General features: G+C 41.8%; 1 long non-coding RNA gene across 1 annotated transcript; it reads right to left on the reverse strand.

Moving 5' to 3' along the window:
* Positions 1-243: 243 nt before the first annotated feature.
* LOC113930141 lies at positions 244-5795 on the reverse strand. Its single transcript, XR_004819845.1, has 5 exons — positions 5697-5795; positions 4715-4785; positions 4148-4256; positions 2389-2513; positions 244-364 (listed from the first exon to the last, which is right to left on the reverse strand). It is a non-coding gene; the product is annotated as an uncharacterized LOC113930141 (long non-coding RNA).
* Positions 5796-10700: the final 4905 nt, after the last annotated feature.

Consider the following 10700-nt stretch of genomic DNA (forward strand, 5'->3'; position numbering starts at 1 on the left):
AGTTTTCCTTTAAAGGTTTATTAATTTAAGAGAGAGAGAGAGAGAGGGAGGAACGGAGGGAGGGAGGGAACAGGAGCAGAGGGACAGAATCGTTCAAGCTGACTTCCTGAGGAGCATCGAGCCAGACTCGGGGTCCTTCCCATGACCAATGAATTATGACCTGAGCTGAAACCAAGAGTCAGCTGCTTAAGGGACTGAGACCCAGGCACCCCCTACTTGGGATAAGTTTAACACAGATTTCAAAAGATTCTTTGTGGAACGTCTGTAACACTTTATTGAGAGAACTACAACAGTGAAGTACCCCACATAAGAGTAGTCTGCATGTTTCAGCTTGTCCTTGTTTAAATCTGGAGTAGTCCTTCACCTGTAAGGTAGATGTAACAGTTAGAAATACTACTCAGCAGAATCGTATGTCGACTAAATTCATGGTACAGGAAGGACATTATAGTTTTCATTTTATAAGATAGAATTCCAAGCGTATATTTTACCAATATTTTTTGAACACACCCCACTTTCTATTGGTACAACACTACAAAAGGACAGTTCAGGTTCACAACACACAAAATGAAATGAGCCTATTAAAAGGTAGTTTAAAATGGAGAGCAAAAGGCGAATGCAGGTTTACAAAAACTCCAAACAACATGCAAAGAGCTGAAAAACAAAAATGTACACGTAAGTATCACTTAAAGGCCTCAACGTGAAAAAATATTGTGAATATATGATGCCGAAGGAATAATGCCAAGTTGGTTACTGCTTAAGTGATGGGAGTAGAGCAATGAGGACCACATGTAAGTTATTCTTTGTTCTGGTTAAGCGGAAAGCTGTTTTTGTCAGCTAGTGTTTCCCTTACGTCATTGATTCAGTAGGGTAACCGTTTGCCTTAACGGTGTTGGCCTTAATGGCTTTCCAGTCTCTCGAACAGATTATATGGTCACACACTTCACACCTGTCAAATGGGTAAAATTAACAAAGCAGGAAACGAGATGTAGGTGAGGATGTGGAGAAAGGGGAACCCTCTTACGCTGTTGGTGGGAATGCAAACTGGGACAGTCGCTGTGGAAAACAGTATAGACGTTCCTAGAAAAGTTAAAAATAGAACTACCTTGTGACCCAGCAGTTACACTATGAGGTTTTTACCCGAGGCACACAAAATTACAGACTGAAAGGGTACAAACACGCCAATGTTTAGATCAGCAGTTTCAACAATAGCCAAACTATGGAAAGAGCCGAAATGTCCACTGATCGATGAACGGATAGAGAAGACGTGTGTGTGTGTGTGTGTGTATGTGTGTGTGTGTGTGTGTGTGTGTGCAGAATATGACTCAGCCATGAAAATGAATGAAATCTTGCCATTTGCAATGATCTGGAAGTCCTCGTGTATATCATGCTAACGAAAAAAGTCAGTCAGAGAAAAACAAATAACATGATTTCACTCATAGGTAGAATTTAAGGAACAAAACAGATGAACATATGGGACAGAAAAAAAGAGAGAGGGAAGCCGACCGTGAGACTCTTAACTATGGAGAGGAAACTGAGTGTTGATGGAGGAAGATGGGTCGGGGATGGGCTAAATGGGTGATGGGTGTTAAGGAGGGTACCGGATGTGATGAGCACTGGGTATTATAGGTAAGGGATGAATCCCTAAATTCTACTCCTGAAACCAGTATTTCACTATGCGTTCACTACATAGAAATTAAACAAACATTTGAAACCAAAAACTGGAATAGGGGTCCAGATCGCCATAGAGAAACAGAAACAGCAACCATTGTGTTTTGTTGTTCCCGGTGGCAGCCAAATTTCAATTCACATGTTAAAATTTGACCAAAGATGTTATCTGATAAAAAAAATCATGCAAAATGCAACATCTTTGTATTCTATGTAACCAACAGAACCCCAGAATACAAATATCAGCATTAAAAATGATTGTAATATATCAGAATTCAATTCAATATATATATGAGTAAAGATGGGTTCAGAAGTTAAGGGACTGTAAGAAAATCACACATGTTATATTTCAGCCGCGGGTAGAACCTACCTCAGTTCCTCAGCATATTTCATACAAACTGATATTCAATCCAAATGAATTCTTTGTTTGATAAAAGCAGAACTTACAGAAGGTTCTGAATATTATTAGCAGTTCGTTGAAGTATTTATACTCAAAAAAAGAAAATGGTTTCATATTGTATGATTTAATAAGGCTTTGACCCAATTTGTTTCTATCTCTACTTGTGTATAAGTCAGACCGGCAGGATGTTTGAACTACTTGGGAAAGTAATCTTCATATGCAACCCCTGTTAGAAATGTATCATTAAAGTTATATCTGCATACGTAAAGATATAATATTCAGGAAAAGACCCTCATACTTTGCACTGTCATTGGATAACATACCTGCTTCCGGCATTTTAATGGGCTCTAAGATGGGTAGACTTGGCCCCTTGAATCAGGGTCATCTTCAGTTATAACCCCAGCCTTTGCCTGAGGCAGCTCCTGGAGATCAGCTTCCAGGTCCTGTCCTTAAAACACAAAGGTAATCGATTTAAGCAGTAAATATGAAATATAAACCAATAAAAGCCTATAGGCTAGGGTGATAAAAAAATGTGATGGGAAAATGCATTTCACACCCTTGTTTTCCTGTAGTACGATTTGCTTTATTTCAAGGGACATTCTAAAGATAAAGCCCACTGCACTTCATTTCCTTTCTATTACCACAGTGTTCTTAGAATAGAGAGCATCAGCTACATGTGGGAAATCAAGTCTACACCACGGATAAGATTTTATTTAAAAAGTACAACGTAGTATTCTGAAGGATAAGCTGAGTGTATTCGTGGGCCTCTAACAAATCCTATACTAGTGACATCCATTCGGTAGTAGGGCAATCTGCAGGGTATTTTGTCCAATTTTACCCGTTCGATTTAAGTGCAAAGTCCTTCTATGTATAACTTAGGATAAAGCAGTCATGTATAGAGCAAAGTTGCAAAAGTAACAGCAAAACAGTAGTGATTAACAGCCCCACTTCTGTCTGGCAATGAGACAGTAGGGACAAGTAGGGTGGAAAGAAATTAATGGACTTTGTCGTCAGTCGTATTGTGGAAACCTCTTAACAGCGAATTCCTAACACACTCCATGGCCTGAACGGTGTCAATAATTCACTACAAGTACTTGATGAAGATGTTCCATTTGGAAGACATTCATTTCTTATTTCATGATCGTTTTAAGATCCTTTTGATTTTCCTAATCGTAAAAGTACTTCAACACCTTTTAAGGCCACGTAAAAATCATATTAATGTAGTGACCCTAATGCCAGTTTCCTGAATGATTAATCAGACAGTGGCTATCATTCACTGAGCTCTTTTCTGGAGTCTCTCTCCTGCTCCACTGAACTGGACTGATTCCTGTGCCACTAATAAGCTACTTTACAGTACAGACACATTTGACTACTAAGCATTCGATACAAAACCATTCACTTGTTTGTAAGAAACACAGATGGTAGGAAGAACACAAACCTCTGTAAAATTGCTTATTTTAAGTAATCTCTACACTCAGTATGGGCCTTGAACTCTCGACCCCGACACCGAGAGTCACATGCTCTACCGACTGAGCCTGCCAGCTTCCCCAAGAACGCAAACTTTGTACTGACCTACGAGGTATATCTCCATGTGTCAAGCAGTCTTTGGCAAGCCACAATCTGATCCTTAGTTTTCTCATTTATAAAATGGGGCTCCCAACCGTATGCAAACTGGCTTTATTCCACGTTACAGGATATGTTGACATAGCACTCTGCCTATGCTGTTGACTAGTGCTTACGGTTTTGATGAAATGAGTGACAAGGACACACAAAAATGTTCTAAGAAGAACAAATTAAACTAGGGAAGCGATGTATAGTTTTGTAGTTAAACATTTTCCTCTAATTTAGAGAGGACAGTATTTTCAAGCACACCGATTAATTCTCGAGGAAAAAGGGAAATTCGGTACAGTGAAGGTACAGGAAGCTGCACACTATACACTCTTCACATTTTCAACCCGTTTTCGGGAAATGACTGAGAGTCTCTTCCAATGTTTTCTTTCCTCCTGTAATGGTTTGTCATAACGCATGATGCCCACATACACCCCCTGCCCCCACAGTCATTCTCCTTCCCTTTCCCTTCACCTTGTGCCACAGGTCCTGGTTCAACTTCCTTCCCTTGGTCAGGTAGAATATCCTGACTCTCTGGTGGTGCCTCCTTTTTTGTAGGTTGCTCATCACTGGGTTGCTGCTCCTAAGGGTGTGTGTGTGGGTGTGTGTATGTGGGCAAATAAAAAGTTGGGTTGTTAATACATGCTAACAGTATAAACATACATTATACATTTTGATATCAAATAAAGAATAATCATAAAGACACTCCCACATCATGATTCTATGCGCTTATTCTTAAAAGTGACTCTTTCCACAGAGCAGCTACTCCAACAAAAGGTCGCCACAAGCACTTTGGAGTCTCTTGTAAACTATGCTGGGATGGATATGCACAATCTGTCGTTAATAAGCATGACAAAGTAGCCATAGGGTGTATTTACACGGGCAACAGAAATATGGAAGCCTTCTGGTTCAATGTTTCCCTCCCTTTATCAGCAGAGGAGCTTTTATCACTGCATCTGTAGGCCTGCAGCTCAGCAAAGTTTTCAGTGCAATAAATGGACGGTAATGGAAAACATCCAACATGGATGTATTGACACCCACCTGCTGTTTAGACCCTGGATCATCATTTCTTTGCATGGATCTGGATCTGACTCGGGCACTCATAGCTCACCCTGAAAGGAGAATACCGGTATTTGGAAAATGTACTCTAAAGGAGAGGCATACCACGTCCAACCAAGGCCAAAGGCTTAAATTTTTTTTTTTTACTTTGAAAACACTCTGAGAGCCAACCTACCATCAGTAGAGTGTACAAGCTGTGGTCACACCAAAGACACGGGCTGCAAGATCATTTACATCAGCCAGGCTGGCCGTGAAATCGCCTTATGGACAGGCTAAAGACGAGGCTTAGCCTCACGCCTGCATTCCCCACTATAAAGGTATTTGAGAAAACAGTGCTGGACATTCAAACCTGAGTCACTACTGCTTTGGTCACATTCCCATTTACTAGGCTCATTTTACCGCCTTAAATAACGTTTGGCTGAAACGCAGGGAAAGAAACAATCCTCTGCATACGGCCTCGGTCTGTGTTCGCACTCCAAGGGTTCAGGCGTGTAGTCGCAAACCAGACCCACGGGCCGGCTCCTGCCTCGACCACCGCACGGTGCACGACAAAGCTCGCGGACCCACTCAAGCCCCCAGCGTTCCCCGCTACCTGGCCTTTTCTATACCGCCTTGTCGGCTCCCTGCCCCGGGTCCCACAGAGGATCCTGGACTCCGTGCTCTGCTGGCAGCTGCAGGTGCTCCAGGACTCCAAGATCTCCACTAACCGCCCCGCCCCGCCCGCGCCGGGCCTTGGCCCGTCTTCCCCTCCGCTCCTCGACCCACCATCCTCACTTGCCCTGGCCCCACCACGAGGACGAGCGCCATGGCGGCCGCGACGCCTGTGAGGAGAAGGGCGCTAGCTCCTCGCCACTTCCACCTAGGACGCCACAGATCTACCGTCCCCACCTGCCCGCGGCCCACTGACTCCCTCCCCATTCTCGCTCACACTTAAACTCCTGGAAGGACTGATCTGGGGACCTACCAGTTGAATTCTCCTAGCGAGAAAGCTCACCGCACAAAGAACACGCCGCCTCGATGGATCTCACCTCAGCTCGCAGAGCGTGGGCAGCAATGCGCATGCCCAGTAACAGTTGCTCACAGCAAGGACACGCGCACTGTTCGCTCACAGCAAGGAGCATGCGCACAGCCTTGGGTGCGTGTAGGGTGGGTTGAGGTTTTCCCACCTATGCTGCTGCAGAGACTCGCAGCCCCGCGCGTCAGCGGAGGAGAAGAAAAGGGGCTTGAGCGGTCTGTTTTGCACACCACCCAATCTCTCCTATGCAGCCTGATACTTTGGGGACAGAGAGCCGCACATCACCATTAGTGCCCAAAGTTTATCAGAAAGATTACAATGATGAAAATAGATATTAATTATTTTAATACCTATTTTATTCGTTTTGATTATTCATTTCCTTTTATGCTCTGGATTTTCTGTCATACTTGAATGTATTTGCTCACCTCTGCGTGAAAACACATTAATAGCTTTTTGCTTTTTTTGCCGTGTAACTGCACATTTAAATCACTGGATTGTTTACTAATTTTTTGTATGTATCTGCAGTCATTCAGTGTTCGGTTCAGAAACTTCTGTAGATATTGGTCCTGAGATTTAAGCCCAGTCCACTGTCACGTTAGTGTTCAGTAATGGTGTCTATGCTGCTCATATATTATGCTTCCCAAATATCATGTAAACAACTTGATAAGTAAAGTTGACTTTATTGAATAACACTGTCGGGGAAAGTACTACCTGGACAGAGCCTTAGCAGATTATTGGAAGAGATATTTATTCAGATTTCGAAGTTGGTGTAGAACAGGTCATTCAATGTTGGGGGAGGGTGTGATTAAGATTGGGTAAAAAAAGTGTTAGAATGGTTTAGGTTTGGTGGATACAGCAAGGCAAGAACATTAAGACAAAGTTTCAAAGCTTCTTGGGGTTGAAAAATGTCATTTTGCACTTTTTATTGAAGCGTTGATGGATCTTCAGGTAGTTCCTGCAATGGACAATAAAGTTATTTTTCAACTTTTATCTTCCTAGGCAACAGATTCTTGTGATAGGAAAGTTATGTTGATGAAGCCCATAGAATCATAAACTCCCGTTAATGTAGCTAGTAAGTTGTGTGTGTGTGATTTCTCTTATTATTTGCTTCTACGTAACTTATCAGTTGAGTGTTTCAGGTAGTATATGGAAATGAAGGAAAGGAAGAATACCCTGATGAGCAAGTAGCTTTTTGTAATTAAATTAGAATACATTTTTAAGCTGACTCATATATTCCATTCAACTGGGCCTAACTTAAAGAAATACCTTGAATTCTGAAAGGGAGGGGTGTGTGTGTGTGTGTGTGTGTGTGTGTGTGTGTGTGTGTGTGTGTGTGTTTGTAAAAACAGTTTGGAAAGGAGTTGTGGTTCTTCTTTTTTAAAAGAGAGCAGTCACAACTCCTAGTCTTTTATTTAGTCTATCATATATGTATATTTTTTTTCCTCAGCAAACACACTATCATTACTACCAAATTTTACTTTCTTACCATCCTAATTGCTATTCCTAGTGCAGTGCACTCAGGAAGTAACAAAAAATACTGGGAGATAGTTACTTTTTCTCCTCACACCTAACTAGCATATGGCAAAATTCATTTCATCCAATGCCTGGATGGCTTATGGGTCATGAGAACCTGGGCTTTGTTGATTTCTAAAGTGTTCCCTTCCGACTTCAAGGGGCAGACTTCAACCTGATGCCAATATTTAACTTCCTGTATTGCTCCTGTGGACTTTAAGCCCTGACCAACTCAATGAATTTATATGTCCATATTTGAATTTGGATGAAAGGAAGTTGTGAGGTAGCTCTTGTGATACACTGGATGCCACAGAAAGTATAGAAGACATTGTGGAGATAAGAAAAATTGCCTGACAGGTGACCCAGGAACTTTCTCTGGCTGCTAAGCAAGGAGCTACCGCCAGACTGACAGCAGGCCCTCTTTCTGCAGGACGGCTGCAACTTCCCACAAGAACAGAGGCTTCCTTTCATCCAACCAAGAGAATCTAAGAACAAGCTTAAAACCCCACAGGACTGAGGGGCCGTGTTCACAGATTCTGGGCAGTGGCATTTCCCAGAGGCCCCTAAAGTGCTGACATCTAAGTTTAACCTGCTTGGTGCTTAAGGTCAAATTTATTCCCCGCCATGTGCAGTGCAAACCACACACTTGCCTCATAAAATGGGAGCACAGTGGGGAAACGGGGTCCCTTAGCTACAACCCAACAATGTATGGCATTCAGCTGCACCCAGCCCAAGCCCAGCTCTCCACAAGATGCCAGCAGTACAAGAAGCCATATATATGCACCTGCTGACTCTTGCTTGTGAGTTCCCATCTTTACCAAGTGACACCTACATTTGCAAAACACTGTTATCTGAATTGTTTTAAAGTTTTATTTTAATCCCAGTTAGTTAACATACAGTGTTTTATTAGTTTCAGGTGTACAATATAGTGATTGAACCGTTTCATACATCACCCACTGTTCATCATGACAAGTGCACTCCTTAAACCCCGTATCTGAATTCTAATGTGAAACTTTGCAGATGGAGCTTATATTTCATCAGCAACTATACATTTGTGTAGCCCTGTGGCTCATATCAAAGATGTCCTTTGTGTCTGACAACACCGAATTCCATGAGGACAAAAATGGAGTTTCTCACATGTATTTGCATGTACTTCTATAACAGCATTTATTGGTCATTGGGAATTTTCCAGTAAAAAGACTAGTGTTTTCCACACTGTGATTTGTAATCCATAGTGGGTCATGAGGTTAATGTTGTCAGTCATAAGCAGCATTTAAAGAAATGAGGTAAAATAAAACAGAAAATACCAGAGTGGCCTGCATATACAATATACCCATAGACCACACATACACACACACATTTGTGTGCCTACTGAATTATATCAATATGCATATTGTTCATGCACTGGGATACAAAAGTTTGAAGGTCTCTACTTTAGAGGGTATCAGACAAATGCCTAGAGGCCATTCCTTCAGACATACATGAGGATGATGGGTTAAGACCTGCTCAGAATAAGTTCACTGTGTTCAGTAGCTTTCTATATAATGCTGGAAATTGTCAGTGTAGTTTAAGTTGGTTCAGATTTACTATAGGCATTTGACCCTAAGCAAACGCACTTGTGGAATCTTGAGGTTATGAGAAGAGTGATGAGTGGTGAGGGTTTCTCATTCATTATCTCTGTCAATGCCCAATTTTCTATTGTCTCTTTCTACAGCAGTGGTGTGTGTTCATGGGTGTGCTTCTGCTCTTGTCTGATGCTGCCTTGATCCATTCTCTTTTTTCCCTGCCTCTTTATTATGCTATAATGTACTTCATTAGACATCCAGTGATGGTGTCATTTATGTTGTTCAGTGTTGAGTAGAGACACCAGCAAAAGCACCCACCCAAGACTGTCCCTGGGGTGTGACTCCAGATGGGGTTCTGACTGACTGAATTCCCTTGGTGCCTACCCATTTTCTGATTCTGGTTCTCTATATTTTCTGTGGATTCTGTGAGCCACTCAATTTTTCTTCCAATAAATTTGTTTTCTGCAAAGCTAACGTTGGCTGCAACCAAGGACCTGAACTGCTTCAGACTTTAGTACAATGTGTGAGAAGTAGGTAACTGACATTTATAGACATGGTGTGGGTGCAGTGGGGAATCTGGGCTTGATTATGTGGCCTAACTGGGATTGAAAGCAGTAAAAATCCAGTCAGTACTTAGAAATGAGAATTTTCCAGCCAGTGAGAGCAGTGTTTAAATAGTTTATTGAATAATCTCCTAATATACCAAACTCATGACAGTCCTATTACTTCTGGGGAGAGAAGGGATGAGGTAAGTAATTCACCTGGGGATGTTGTTAATAGGGACTTTTAAACTAAAAGAGCCATTTCTTATAAAAAGACTCTAAGCAAAAATGACAAGAAGTTAGCTAATTGTAGAAGAAAAGTCAGTAGTCCATGGAATGAGGTTCCTTTTGAAGGCAGGACTAAGTCGTTGCTGCTGGAGAAGACTAGTAGGAAGGACCTGAAAATTTGAAGGACTGAAGTATAGACAGTTTAATGAAAAATAACCATTGTAAATCTTTAAGCGATCAGTTCAAGATCCACCTGGAAACCTCCATAATCATGCTCCAAGTTTCTCTTTCAGCTGCAGGGCTGAGGTAGTTGAACAAGTTGCAAGTTTGGCACTTGTAGGTTCCCAACCTAAAATGGTGAGTTGAATTCACAACCTCACTAGCTTTTATGTTGACATTAAGGTAAGCAGTGAATTCACATCTGGCTGTAGAGACAATTTTTATTGCAAATCTTACATTTGCTAATAATCTTATCATTTTCCTTTCCATCACATAAGTTTAAAGCTTCTCATGATTGGGTTTGTTTCTTGTGTTGATAACCAATTTAGTTCCAAAACTTGGTTTTTAAAACTTCCTAACTCTTATTTTTAAAATATTTTATTTATTTGACAGAGAGAGAGACAGCCAGAGAGGGAACACAAGCAGGGGGAGTGGGAGAAGCAGGCTTCCCACAGAGCAGGGCCCGACGCGGGGCTTGATCCCAGGACCCCGGGATCATGACCTGAGCCGAGGTCAGACGCTTAACGACTGAGCCACCCAGGTGCCCCAAAAACTTCCTAACTCTTACTAGGAGAAATCTCATTATGATAAGAAAGTAGCTGCAGAAAGACAGAAACTAGTTTAATTCATAAACTGTCCATGTACTGGCAATTTTAAACAAAGGATTCTGAAAGACACCTGGACTTCAGAGATAGTAGGCAGAACCTGAGAAATTCACTTTTTACTCAAAAAAGATCTGTAATTCTGGTTGGCTGCCCTTCATAATAATTTTGTGCTCTGTTAGTTCCACTTAAGTCAATACCTCTCTTTTCTTTAAGGTGCACACTTGTGAGTTTTCTCCTTCAACCATAAGAGGAACATTGACTCTCGTGCTTACCTGCTTGGAG

This window comes from Zalophus californianus, chromosome X (assembly GCF_009762305.2).
Source record: "Zalophus californianus isolate mZalCal1 chromosome X, mZalCal1.pri.v2, whole genome shotgun sequence".
Taxonomy (NCBI): Eukaryota; Metazoa; Chordata; class Mammalia; order Carnivora; family Otariidae; genus Zalophus; species Zalophus californianus.